Raw genomic sequence first — 13,152 nt, 5'->3', positions numbered from 1 at the left:
CCAGCGCCCCACTCTTAAGGAATACAGAACGGCGACGCTAGCAACTTTGTTACTTAGGTTGGAATAAATTGAGACCCCCCCTAAATGTAAAAAAAATCACTGCACTGGACCGGTCGCAAAAGGGGCCCGACGTCCTCGTCCGGCGTGTCTGGGCGGCGTTTGTACCGTCCTAGGGTGAGGAGGCGCTCCGTCAGGCCCACGGGGCAAGCGGCACCGCCGACGCGGGCGATGGGAACCCAGTGATCCTGTCTCTGCTGATCGGTCTTGGATCGAGGGATGAAAACATCCATCCCAGTTGCCGTGATAACCAGAAGGTCCTCGTGAACGCTTATCTCCGCAGCATCGTCGAACCGAAAGAACCCCGCAAACATGACCACGACGGCCGTAACGGTCATCAGCTGGTCAAGGGGCGGCTCTGGCCCACCAATCAGCCGGGCCAGCACCGTGACGTCCACCGGCTCCAGGGCGTCGCGTTCCAGCTTACGGCCTTGGAGTTGCTTTTCGGCGAGGTCGCGGACGATGCTGCGGGCAGGGAGCTCTGTAGGGGGCGCTCTGCCGGCTAGGCAGAAGTAGGAGCTGATTGCTGCACTCGCTGTACGAACCCGTCCAGGCCCCACCTTATCGTCCTTGGACGAGTTCAGCGGGGAGAGCAGATAGAGCGCCACCGCCTCACCTGGGGTGTCATAGATGCTTCCGGGCAGTCGCCTGGCCACCCACCACTCGCGGAAGGGTTCCCAAGACCGCAATCCGAGATCTGCGTAATCATTGGACGTCCGCGGGGCGAGTGTCTGACCGGCCACTTGGGCAAACTGCGTCGCCAAGGTGGAGAGCTCCGCGTCCACCTCCGCGCCAAGAGTGACCAAAAGAGCCTCAGCCCGGGCATCTAAGTCTGTGCGAGGGGTGCGAACGGATCAGCGGGAACACGGATACGGTTGATGTTAGAGGCCGAGAAGTCGACCAGAAGGGCCAAGGTGGACCAGCGGGAAGCGCCTTTGGGCTGGGGGACCCCGAGGTGCGGGCCAGGAAGACATCCGCGGCCCGGCCGAGCAAGCGAACTCCACTTGCGAAAGGTTTGAACCAGACCCCGTCGGCCGTGATAAAAGGCCACCAGTCGCGAGTAGGCCAGAAAGGCGCGACAAGGCAAAGCCGGGACTGGCAGGCCTCGGCGTGCTGCAGTACCCTGAGGAGGAGGTGAAAGGGCGGGTTCGCCCAGCACCGGCGCCCCCATGAGGACCTGAACGCGTCGACTCCAGACGTCGTTCGAGTGAAATAGCGGGAATAGTACACGGGGAGCTGGAAAGTGGCGTGGGACGCAAATAGGTCGATGTCGAAGGGGCCCCAGGTGTCGTGAAGCCTGCGGAATATGCTGGGCTTCAGCATCCAGTCGTCAGGGTCTTGCAGTTTCGAAAGCGCATCGGCGAGCTGGTTCTGGCCGCGGGGTCGCCACTCCGCTTGCAAGCGGATATCCTGCTCGAAACAATAGCTGTGCAGCTCGCAGGCGACCTTGTGGGAGTTGTCCGCTTTAGCGGAGCCCTTGTTGACGACATTCGCTGCATTAAGGTTGTCGGTGACGACCTTAACCGACTGACCAGATAGACCGGCTGGGCTATCGAAAGATCGAAACGCGTTCAGAATGGCCTGGAGTTCCTGCGGGGTAGACCCCATAGCGCTGACGTCGGGCGTCCACTCGCCACGCGCTGGCGCTAACTGGCCATTGAGGATGGTCCAGGCCCCCCAACCTCCGAGGGACTCGGAGGATTTGCCTGCGGCGTCGCAAAAAATGAGGGAATGCACCACGGACGGAACCCACAGGTGCCGTCGGCCGTTAAACCGATCAAAGGACGACTCCCAGAAAGACAGCTCCTCCCGCGCGTCGTCAGAGAGGGAGAGATGGGTTTCCCAGGTCTGCCGAGTTTCAATAAGTTGACCGAGAGCTCGGGTGCGCAGCCGGGCCCAAGGCCCGAAGGCCCAAGACATGGCCAGGAGTTGGCCTTTAATGGATGCCAATAGGCGGGCGGTCGAGCGCCGCGCCGTGAGCACGCCGTTGATCTGAGATAAGAGGCGGTCCCGCTTGTTGCCTGGCACGATGAAAACGCCGTCCTTGGTATCGATAAGCATGCCCAAGTAACGAATGCGATGCTGCACGGCCCCCAGCATAGATTTCTCTTTATTGACCAGGAAACCGAGCGTCTCCAACTGAGCAACCACTTCGGCCCTGCGCCGGACCAAGTTATCGGCGTTCTGGTCTGCGTGAACCTGATCGTCTATGTAGCCCGAGCATCGCCAGCCGCGTTTGCGCCAGGGGTGCATGACCTCTCGCATGAGCTTCGTGAACGCCCAGCAAGCGGAAGCGAGGCCGAAAGGCAGTTGTGTGAAGACATAGAAGACCCCTCTCCAGCAGAAGCCGAGATATTCCCAGAACCTGGGATCGATATCGAGGTGATGATAGCCGCTTTTAAGGTCCAAAGTAAAAAGATAATCGCCTGGGAGTAGCCAACCAGGAACCGCCTTCAAGTCTTCGTAGCGGAAGGAGGGGACGTGCAAGTAATCAATTACCGGCCTGCCGTCCCAAATAAGCCGGAGCTTAGTTGCCTGCTGCACGACCCCCAACGGGCAAACCACGCGGGGCTGCGACGGCCATATGCGGGCCGTGCCCGACGCCACCAGATCTGCTACGGCTTTGTCCACGAACGCGGCGTTGGCGGTTGCCGAAGCGTGATTGCGGCCGGAGTGCTGGGGGGGGGGGGGCTGGAGACCCAACGGAGTGGGAAACCCGACGTGATCCACGAGATGACCAGCGTGTTCACAACCCAAGCCTTCCAAGCGCCTTTCTTGCCCGAGAGGCGTCCCCTCATCTGGGGCGGCACGGAAGGCGGACCCGCTACTGGAGTTGACCGAGATCCCGAGGTGTTGTCGAAAGTGGACTAGAAAACTCCCCTTTATCCTTCCAGAATTCACCCGGGGCCTCAACCTTCACACCTTCTGGCGCCACCGCGGGGCGGGCTGGTTGTTTCCGATGCGTGGCCAGACTTGCCGGAACTGGTGCGGGGTCCAGGTTTGGCCGACGGGCAGGGACGGGGCCCGGTGCGGGCCGTTTGGGGGCTGGTAAGTCTTCGGGGGCTGCGGTAGGTGGGCCGCACGGCTGACCTAAAAGACGCTGCCCTTTGAATTGGCTGGTGTTGCGACTGACGGACAGCTGGACGTTTTCCACAAGGCCCGGACTCGAGAGGGCCTCTACCCCTAGCTCGGAGAGGAAGGCAATAGCATCGTCGTGCGAGAACGAATCCATGGTTCCTCAGGCTGGAAATTACTGGCGGCTATGAAGGCCTGCAAGCGTGCAACGGACAGACTGTGGGAGACACAGGCGAGGCGAGAAGCGGAGCAACGCTTAAAGAGTAAGACAGGCAAAAAACGGGTCCCCCAGCCGGCCGGCTGCCAAGGCGACTTGAGTGGCCACTTGGCCTGACGAGAATTATCCGAAAAGGGAAAAAACGGCAAACGCTGCCACAAAGTGAACCCGTGCGACGGTCTGTTCACAACCTCAAAATGTGAACGCGATAGGAAGGAAAAAAAAGCGGGAAGGCAAAACACCGCGGGTAAAAAAGGTCGTCAACGAAGCTTACAACTGCGCACGCGGGCGCCAAAACTGCGCACACGGGCGCCAACAACTGCGCACGCGGGCGCCAAAACTGCGCACGCGGGCGCCAACAACTGCGCACGCGGGCGCCAAAACTGCGCACACGGGCGCCAACAACTGCGCACACGGGCGCCAACAACTGCGCACGCGGGCGCCAAAACTGTGCACGCGGGCGCCAACAACTGCACACACGGGCGCCGACTATCGCGCACACGGGCGCCTCAATCGCACGCGCGGGTGCCCAAATCGATGCTCGCTGGCAACCTCATCAAAACCAAAAAAGAAAAATCTTGCGCACGCTGCACTGACCGGCGATGGTCCTTGAAGAGAAGAAGCGGCACACGGGCCAAGAAAAACGACAGGCACACGGGCCCCACTCTACTGCACCAGAGCCTGAAAACCGCTACTTGCCGCTGCGGCCTTTCTTGTGGCTATTGCCATTGCGATCGCTGCGATCAAGCGCTCTGCATCGCGACCTCCACCGTATTCATGACCTCCGCGCTGGCCGCCACCCCTGTGGCTGCTGCCGCGCGATCCGCCTACGCTGCCTCCGCCGCCGGAGCCTCCAGCGCCGCGAGAATGGCTGCCGCCATGACTGCCAGGCGTGGAGGCGCTCGCCGTCCGCAAGGCCCAGTCCTTCTGTTTCCGCACGAGGGCCTCCGCTTTTTCACCTTTTGGGATCCGTGTGCCGATAATGTTGTTAAAGCAGTGATCTCTGCTCATTAGCCATAAAATCCGGCGAAACTCATCTGCCTGGAACGGTGGCTACGGTCTCTGTCGATGGCGCATTGTAATTAATATTTGACATTTGAAGGAACTAAGTCGGAACCGTAAGAACTCGAGCGATGTAGATCGGAACTTGAAATGGTAAGGTTTCAAGCACTGTCTGCCTGTCACACTGACTATTGGACAAGGCTGTATGCTCTTCTGCGTGAAAGCAGAATGACTTCACCAGGAGAGCAGCGAGAATTAAGTCGCCACTGCGAACCAGTTGTACGACAGTACCACAGAACCAGCCTTAGAAGCTCCGGTCGCTTCGGTCCGTCGCGTCTAAGCCAACAATTAGACGATGGATAGGGCGGGTGCACGGCTGCAGCGGTAGTGTAAGGCCGCAACCATGCTGGCAAGTCGAATGCGCAAGCGCACCATTGACAAGCCCCCGTGAAATATTGAAGTTAATCGCAGGTCCTCAATGAGGACCATATTAGCGATTAAGCTAATAAGAACAGATACTACACATGATCTGAGCCAAAAGGCCGACAATGGGGCGATGTAAGAGGGAAGGGCTTTGACCCCTACCCCCAAGTGCACGCTCCCCCGCCATCAAGCCGCCGATGGTGGGTTGTCATCTGACCACCAGAATTGATTTCCCACTCCGCACATTCCAGCCCAATCAATGGTTCACATGCCCGATTCAGGTACAGTACTTTTGCCTTGGACTTTTCCAATTTGTGTTTAAATCTTGAAGTCGTCAAGCCCATCGATGTCCCTGCCGCCGCGCGGTTAACTTAGCCGTGTTATGATACTTCACTGTAAGATATCTTCAAAGTTTTGTAAACACAACAACCATGTAAGATGATTAGATCTCCGGAAGGTATTAGAGCTCAGCTTCAAAGCGCGCCCTGACGTGTAAGCGGTAAGCTGCCACAGGTGCAACATAATAACGGAAGTTCACGGACTATATATGAAAGGGCTTGGCGTGGCACAGTAGCACATTTCAACCAATACTCGCATGGATTGCAGCGACTGGGCCACTTCCGCCCTCTTAATTTCGTCAATAATCACTTTCTGCCCAAATTTGTCTTTCCTGACATCACGCCACAGCATTCACCTCAGTATCTCTGATAGCACCGTTCGCGTTCTTAACCGCCCATTACCCGTCGTACACATCGACCTTGTGCCTTGCTCTTCAGTGCAGTGCTCTGGCACGCTCACGCCTAGCATGGCCAAGCTTCGCAAGACCGTCCGCTTGGCCCTAGAGAAAGCCCGGATAGGGACTGGCTGAACCCAGCACCTTAGCTTACTTGCAGTCCACCGTTGACATCCTGGCAAAGCACTACTCGAGCCCACACTTGAAATGGTAAACTCTAAAAACCAGAAGACGAGCAGCGAACGTTTGCTTACGCAAGCCCGCCGAGATTTGCTTTCCTCTGCGGCTGACGTATAACTCCCTCAACTTATAATCACTCGAAATCACTGAGACCAAATCTCAGCAGTCCAACTCACGGAAAAAGTCGACACACAGGCCAAACAAAATAAGGGGGAAATTGAAGTAATACCGCCATCCTACCCAAATAACAAGCCTACCGACCTAACTACCTACCTCTACCTCGGAAACCGTCCGCCTCCAGCCCAAAACCCACTCATCCGGCAGCCCCCACAACCCAGTTTGACAGTAACGACCTAACCTCCCGAACGCACCCAGCTGCGACTGACCGGGTCATGGCTCCTAACTTGTAAAGTTGATGTCTTCTTCGGGGTTCTTAATGCACGGGTAGTCCGCATCCGAGCAGCAAGCTAGTCCCACCGGGAAGCTCTGGCAGCGCAGTAAGCTGATTTCGTAGTAGAGGTCAGCGTTGGGCGGAACACGGCGGCCCGATCGGAACGTCATGCCGGCAGTGCCGTACCCAAGGGAGGGCGGTACGACAGCGAGCTTGACGTCGCCGCCGCGCATGGTCTCGACCACCTGTGCCGCTCAGCCCAAGAGGGGTGTGTGCGGAGGGTCGTAGTGGGGGGGATACAGGGGGAGGTAGGGAAGTAGGGAGAGGGGAAGGAGAAGAAAGGACACTCTCTCTTTTCTCTCTCTCTCTCCCTCTCTCTCACTCTCACGCACACATTCTCTCTCTCTCTCTCTCTCTCTCTCTCTCTCTCTCTCTCTGTCACACACACACACACACACACTCTCTCACTCGCACACTCACTTTCGCACTCTCTCTCTCACTCTCTCTCTCTCTCACACACACACACACACTCTCTCACTCGCACTCTCTCTCTCTCTCTCTCTCTCTCTCACACACACACACTCTCCCTCTCTCTCTCTCTCACACACACACACACACACACTCTCCCTCTCTCTCTCACACACACACACACACACTCTCCCTCTCTCTCTCACACACACACACACACACACTCTCTCCCTCTCTCTCTCTCACACACACACACACACACACACACACAGTCCTACCTGTGTCAGCCCCTCGGTGACGTACTTGTTGGTCGTCCCCAGCTGAAATGCCAGGGGGGCCGAACCCTCAGCACGCGTGTCTAAAAACACAGTGCCATCCCCGAGGGAGCCCACCACGTCCACCAGCACCAGCGAGCCCGAGGCGGGGACCTCCCCGCGGCCCCGGGACAGCACCGACATGCGGATGCCGCTGAGGGGTTGGACAAGGAAGAGGCGCGGGGCAGGGAAAGCGGGGGGAAGCGGGGGAGGGGAAGCAGGCCGGAGAAGGGGAGGGGGAGTGCGTGGAAGGAAAAAATGTTGTCTACTTCCCCCCTGTGAGGGGGGAGGTAAAAAGGGAAAGGAAAAGGAGGCGCGGCGAAACGGATATGTACGTGGGAAAGAAGCGGGGAAAGGGGGACGGCATGTAAGGGGTTGCTCGGTTCTGGGGTTGCGCATAGGGCTTTGAGGGTGGAGCAGCAAGGCTTTGAATGGGGCCCGGCCCTTGTACCCGCGCCTGCGACCTTCCCCCGCTGCCTGTTGTTACCTAGCTGCGACTTCGACATCGCGCTCGCCCTCGCCTCCTTTTATGGTGTTCGCAATGGTCACTTTTGCAGCTGCAGGGGGAGGTGCGAGAGCAGCACATGAGCCTTGCAGCAGCGAGACGCCTGAAACAAGCGCTGCGCCTAGCAGCTGGCGACGAGTGGTGTCAGGAAGCCGGGCAGGAGTGCCGGCATTGCTGGTAAATGTTTTTAAGCTTGCCGAACATGGTTCTACAGATGATGCAAAGGTGATACACCGAGTGCTGCGACGAAGCCTTGTGCGCGATGTGAGCAAGGTCCTTGACTGTCCAAACTGCAATGTTGACATTGTGCAAGATTGCTAATACTTAGGATGAATGATAAGTCAGCTACAAAGCTAAAATGATTGGTGAGGCAGGCACACCACTGTGCTGGGTGTACGATGCAAAGCTTGCCTGACTCAGACATTTGTTTACTCAAATGGTCGAAATCGTGCTCGCAGTTGCATTTCTTTTCTTTGAGTTTTTATGTTAATTTAGTGGTTTTCCTTACTGAATGCCTGATTTTGGTGAAATTAATGATTACTGCTTCAGGCTTTGGCGACGACGCAGTTCGCGATACATGAACCCCTTATGTTTTACGCAAGACGTCTGCGACTAAGACGCAGGCCGCCTAAGATATAAAAATATATGACTGGCCAGGGCTTCAGCGGCAAAAGGCAGCAGTGACGTCTAACCACGGGCAACCACGACACAACGAACACCGGCGACGTTCTTGTCGCAACGCAAAGTGGACAACGTATTAACCTGCACAGCACACTCGACAGTGGCATCCCGCCTGGAAGAGTTTACCGGTATCGAGGGCTTGCAGCACATTGCAAGCCATACACCTCTCTCTCTCTCGCTCTCTCTCGCTCGCACGCTCCTCAAAAACACTAAGTATGAACTTCTACGCCGGGTCGCAGCCACTCTCACACCTCAACCTTCGAGACGGGGGAGGAGGAGGACGTAGCGTCCTCGCCTCCTGCCTTCAACGCCCCCGTCGGAGCTTTTCCCCTCACCGCCACAACCGCCACAACCGCCGCAACCGCCACAACCGCCGCCTCCACAGCCACGAACACTACTGTCACGTCCACGACCCCCACCACCATTACTATAGCCAGGACGGCACGTCACCATCATCTTCATCATCATCATCATCACCATCATCATCATCATTTCCTTCTTCTTCACCGTCTTCATCAGCACCACCAATAGTCGCGACAGTCACCTCAGCATTCGACTCCGAGGTCGTTGGGAAATCAGAAAAACGAGGATCTGATTTCCAGAAGGATCCAACGGATCCAGCAGATCCAATGGATCCATCGGATCTAGGAGAGGGCGGCGGTGCAGGAAAAGGAGGAATAGGTGGAATGGGCGGGGTAGAAGACGTAGCAGTAGCTCTAGCAGGAGGAGGAGGAGGAGGAGGCTGTGCAGACTGTCATTCTCAGCGCCCGCCTACGCAACTTAAAGGCATAGAAGCAATGGATGAGATCGGAGCGGCGCTACGAGAGGCGGCGCGGCGCAGGGAGCGATTGGCAGCAGCACTCGCGGGCGGTGGCGGGAACGGCTCCGGAACCACCACCCTGCGACTGGTAATCGACTGCGGTTTCATGGAAACTGTCAAGTCACCTGCAGAGGTCCGTACATGGCGTACATCATTTATGTTCTATTAGCTTGTTTATTTTTTAAAACATATTTTACTAGAACATATTACTTACCCGCGCGCATCCCAACAGGTCCCTTGGTTACCTCCACCACCACCATTGATTACCCCTCCGCCGCGGCTGCTTCCCCCTCCTCCCGCCTCTTTTAGACCCCCTCCTTCCGCCGCTTTCCCTGCCCCACATCTTGCCCCTCACCCCGCCTCCCTGCCTGCCTGCTCACCTCACCTCACCTCACCTCACCCCTCACCTCACCTCACCTCACCCCACCCCTCACCTCACCTCACCTCACCTCGCCTTCTCGCTGCATCAGTTGCGCAGCCTGGCCAAGCAAATTCAATCGGCGGTGGGACACAATCGGCGGTCTGAGCAGCCGGTGTGCTTGCAGGTGGGCTCAGGGGGTGAGGGGTGAGGATGGAAAACAAACATGAATTGCGTGTGTGTGTATGCATGTATGCATGTGTGTGTACTTCTCTCCGTCAGCCTCATTTAACCACCGCATTCACACACACACACATACACACACCCTCCGTTCCGTTTACCCCCCCCCCCCCACCCGCCCCCGGGGGCTCCCCCTTAGGTGACCTGCTGGGGGGGGCAGCTGTCGGCGTATGCGGAAGAGAAGATGGGGGCCGCCGCCTGGCCGCTGGTGAAACACAGCCAGGTCCGGAGTGGAATGAAGTGGAGGGGGTTCAGCGCTGAGAGGGGGGGGTCGTTCGTGCGCTCCAAGTCGCACCTTTCACACCTTGCCTAGCCCCTCCCTCCACCACCGAATGAGGCCCCCGCCACATGCGAGACTCTTTCTCAGACCCTCTTTCTTCCCCTTTCCCTCTCTCTCTCTTCCTCTCCCTCTGTCCCCTCTCTTCCTCCCTCACTTCACCGGGGGGGGGTGACCATCGTGGGGGGTTGGTTTGTGTTCGTTTGTCTCCATTCCGGACACAGTCCACCCTGGAGCTGTACGGCAGTGAGGAGATTGTCGTACTCTCCCCGGACGCTGAGGAGCCGCTGACGGCATTGGACGAGCGGCGTGTGTATGTGGTTGGGGGCATCGTGGATCGGTCCATAATGCGGGGCGTTACTGCGGGCTTCGCAGTAGGTTTGTATGTGTATGTGTGTATGTATGTATGTATGTATGTATGTATGTATGTATGTATGTATGTATGTATGTATGTATGTATGTGTGTGCTGGTGCTATACGGAGCACCGCATGCGACAAAACGTTTAGGAGGCAGAAGGTACAGCCACGAGTCGTCGCATGTAGAGGTCATTGATGAAGGGGCGTTACAGGGCCTGATGTGATCATCATTGAGCCCGAGTCGGCGGTTTTTTTCTCTCTCTTTATAACGCTGCGACACCCTCCCGCCCCCCCGCATCAACACCTCCCCGTATGCGCGTATTGGCGTCTCCGTGTTGTGTGTGTGTGTGTGTGTGTGTGTGTGTGTGTGTGTGTGTTGCAAATATCAGCATTGAATTGGCGGTTGTTATGTAGTTATATATCGTGAACAGATATACGTGCGTGCAGCGGTTTTTCTCCTGCCTCATGCAGATCAGCCACTCGCTGGAGGTACGGCGTCTGCCCACCCTGGAACACGCGGAGCAGCTGGGGTTGGGGCCGGGAGTGTCTCGCAGGTGGGAGGGGGAGGGGGAGGGGGAGGGGGAGGGGGAGGAGGAGTCACGCCGCGTGTGTGTCTGTGTCTGTGTGCGTGTGTGTCTCTGTGTGTCTCTTGTGTGTATTTGTGCGTCTGTATGTATAGACTCATGGAAGGGTTACTGGGGAAGCTTTCCCTTTCAGAATTTCGGAAGCTGCCCGTCTCCAGTATTCGGTCCCCCCGCACTCACCTCCCCCCCCCCCCGTGGACACCCCCTTCAGGGCCGTGCTCAATATCTGCGATGTGGTCCTGGCGTTGCTGCGTTTCCGAACTAACGGAGGCGACTGGGTGGATGCGCTGAATGCGGCCATACCTGCCCGGAAGAGGAGCCCGCGACCTGAAGGATACCATGTCATATGACTGGATGTTATGATGATAATTAGTAGTGCAGATTAAGACAAGGCATCTTTAGCCCGTTTCCTTTGGGGGGGAGTTACCTACCGGCCTGTAACCTACCGATATAGGCTACCCTGCCGATCGGCTACCGGCCGGGGCAAAACTCGGTTGACTGTAACGGAATGGAATGGAAAGTTCCTAACCATGCATAAAAAGTGAAGTGCCTTGTCTACACATGGCTCACTGAAGCGACCAAACCTGCTGCGCTGCTGCGTGCTGCGTGCTGCTGAGCTGACTCGCGGGTGCACGCTGACAGATGATGATGAAAAGTTTCCCAACAAGATAGACAAGAATGCCTACTATGTATACATCTTTGGATTTAAATTAACATACGCTGTACAGAGGTACATATTTCAATACTTGGAACAAGTCCACTAACAGTTTTAGGATCCAAACGTCGTCGTTTCACTTTCGTTTTGGTGAAATGACGAGCATTCCTGCCTTAGCCATGTACTTCGCGCGGAAATTCGCATCCTGGAAAAAGCAACTGGATATATAAAGGTCGGCTTTTACAGAATGCTTGACAACGCTACACCTCGCGTTTTTGAGCCTCCTGGCTCGTCTGGGTTTTATGGGTCTTGCGGGGTTTTCAACGATTTTAAGTAAAAACATGTGTATCCCCGTTCTGGTCAAAAAACATTGTTAGCTGCAAGTAACGGTGTTAAGGTTTTATAGTAAAAAATGATCAACGATTCGTGTCAGTTCATGTGAAAAGCATGGTAAGCATCTTTTCGGAATAAGTAATCCATGGTTACTCGTTATGGGCGGTGCCTCAAGCAAGACACCCCTGCCCATTCACAGCTCTCAAAAATACAGCAAATCTTGAGGCACCGCCCATAACGAGTATCCATGGATTACGCACTTCGAAAGGATGCCTACCATGCTAAGTTCCCTACTAATATGCAAAATGCAAGGATCATCAGTTTCATTACACGACTTGGTATGCGCCGGTTTTGCCCTTTCATCGACTTGAAGGAAAGGGTCGCCAAAATCTTCTAGTCAAAGACTCGGAATCTCATACATGCGATGAGATGATACTTCGCACGAATGCTTAATCTGTTTTTTTAAATTGCAGGTTAGTCGCGTCCAATAGCGGCCAATCACCAGCCGCAGCTCCTCCTTTAAGAAGAGCTCAAACAGAGCAGCGGTTGCATCCGCCGCTGGCCAGCCGTGCGTTCTCCTCCTCCTCCTTTACACTAGCTCGCCTCCTCCACTCCTTCTTCATCACATCAAAGTCATGAGCAGCTTTCAACAAACAACAACGGCAGCAACCACCGCGACAAAGCCGGTAATTCATATTTCGAGCCATTTCGGTAAAAACAACCTTTCATCGCATTATAACAAAATGCACAAAATCTCCTTTTAATTAATTAAAACAGTTTGCTCACCCAGAAAAATTGCCTGAAGAAAAAACGTCCCCGTCGAAAAAATCGCCTGTAGTGCTCCTCCCAAAGTAAGCAAGTTCAGGAGCAGGCGAGGTGGTCGTCCGGCAGGCTTCAGGTGAGGTGCATGTCCCCCTCCTCCGCACCGCCGCTCTCGCACCCTTCACCTGGCTCTTCCCGCTCCTTTCTTTCCCCTCCTGTCGCTGTTGTAACTTCTTTCTTTTCTTCTCCTTCCTTAGCGGCATTAGCTCCTTGGCCGCTTCCACGAGATTCGTGTCTTGTGTCCAAGTTCTTCTCCCTTCCCCCACCCTTCTCTCTCTTTCACACACACACACACACACACTCTCACTCACACACACACACACTCACTCACTCACACATACACACACATAGCTGCATGTTTAATTCTTGGATCCGTCTGCCTGGGTTATCTCTGTCTGTCTGTCTGTCTGTCCATCTGTCTGTCTGTACGTATGTATGTATGTGCTCAAGTGCCAACAGAATACGCAACGATAAGCACCAATTCACCCCGCGTCGTCGCCTCGCCACCACTACCTCCCTCCGGCAACTTCCTAGAAGAAGACCCCCCCTCGAACCCAGTCCCGAGTGGGACTCCCGACCCAACCCAACCCTCCACACACTCACATCGGACACGCGGCCTCGAGCGGATCACGGTGATCACGGCCGCGGGGAAGCGCCCCC

This window comes from Volvox carteri (genome assembly GCF_000143455.1).
Source record: "Volvox carteri f. nagariensis unplaced genomic scaffold VOLCAscaffold_4, whole genome shotgun sequence".
NCBI lineage: Eukaryota > Viridiplantae > Chlorophyta > Chlorophyceae > Chlamydomonadales > Volvocaceae > Volvox > Volvox carteri.
The sequence above is the reverse complement of the archived record's forward strand: the minus strand, read 5'-3'. Positions refer to the sequence as shown.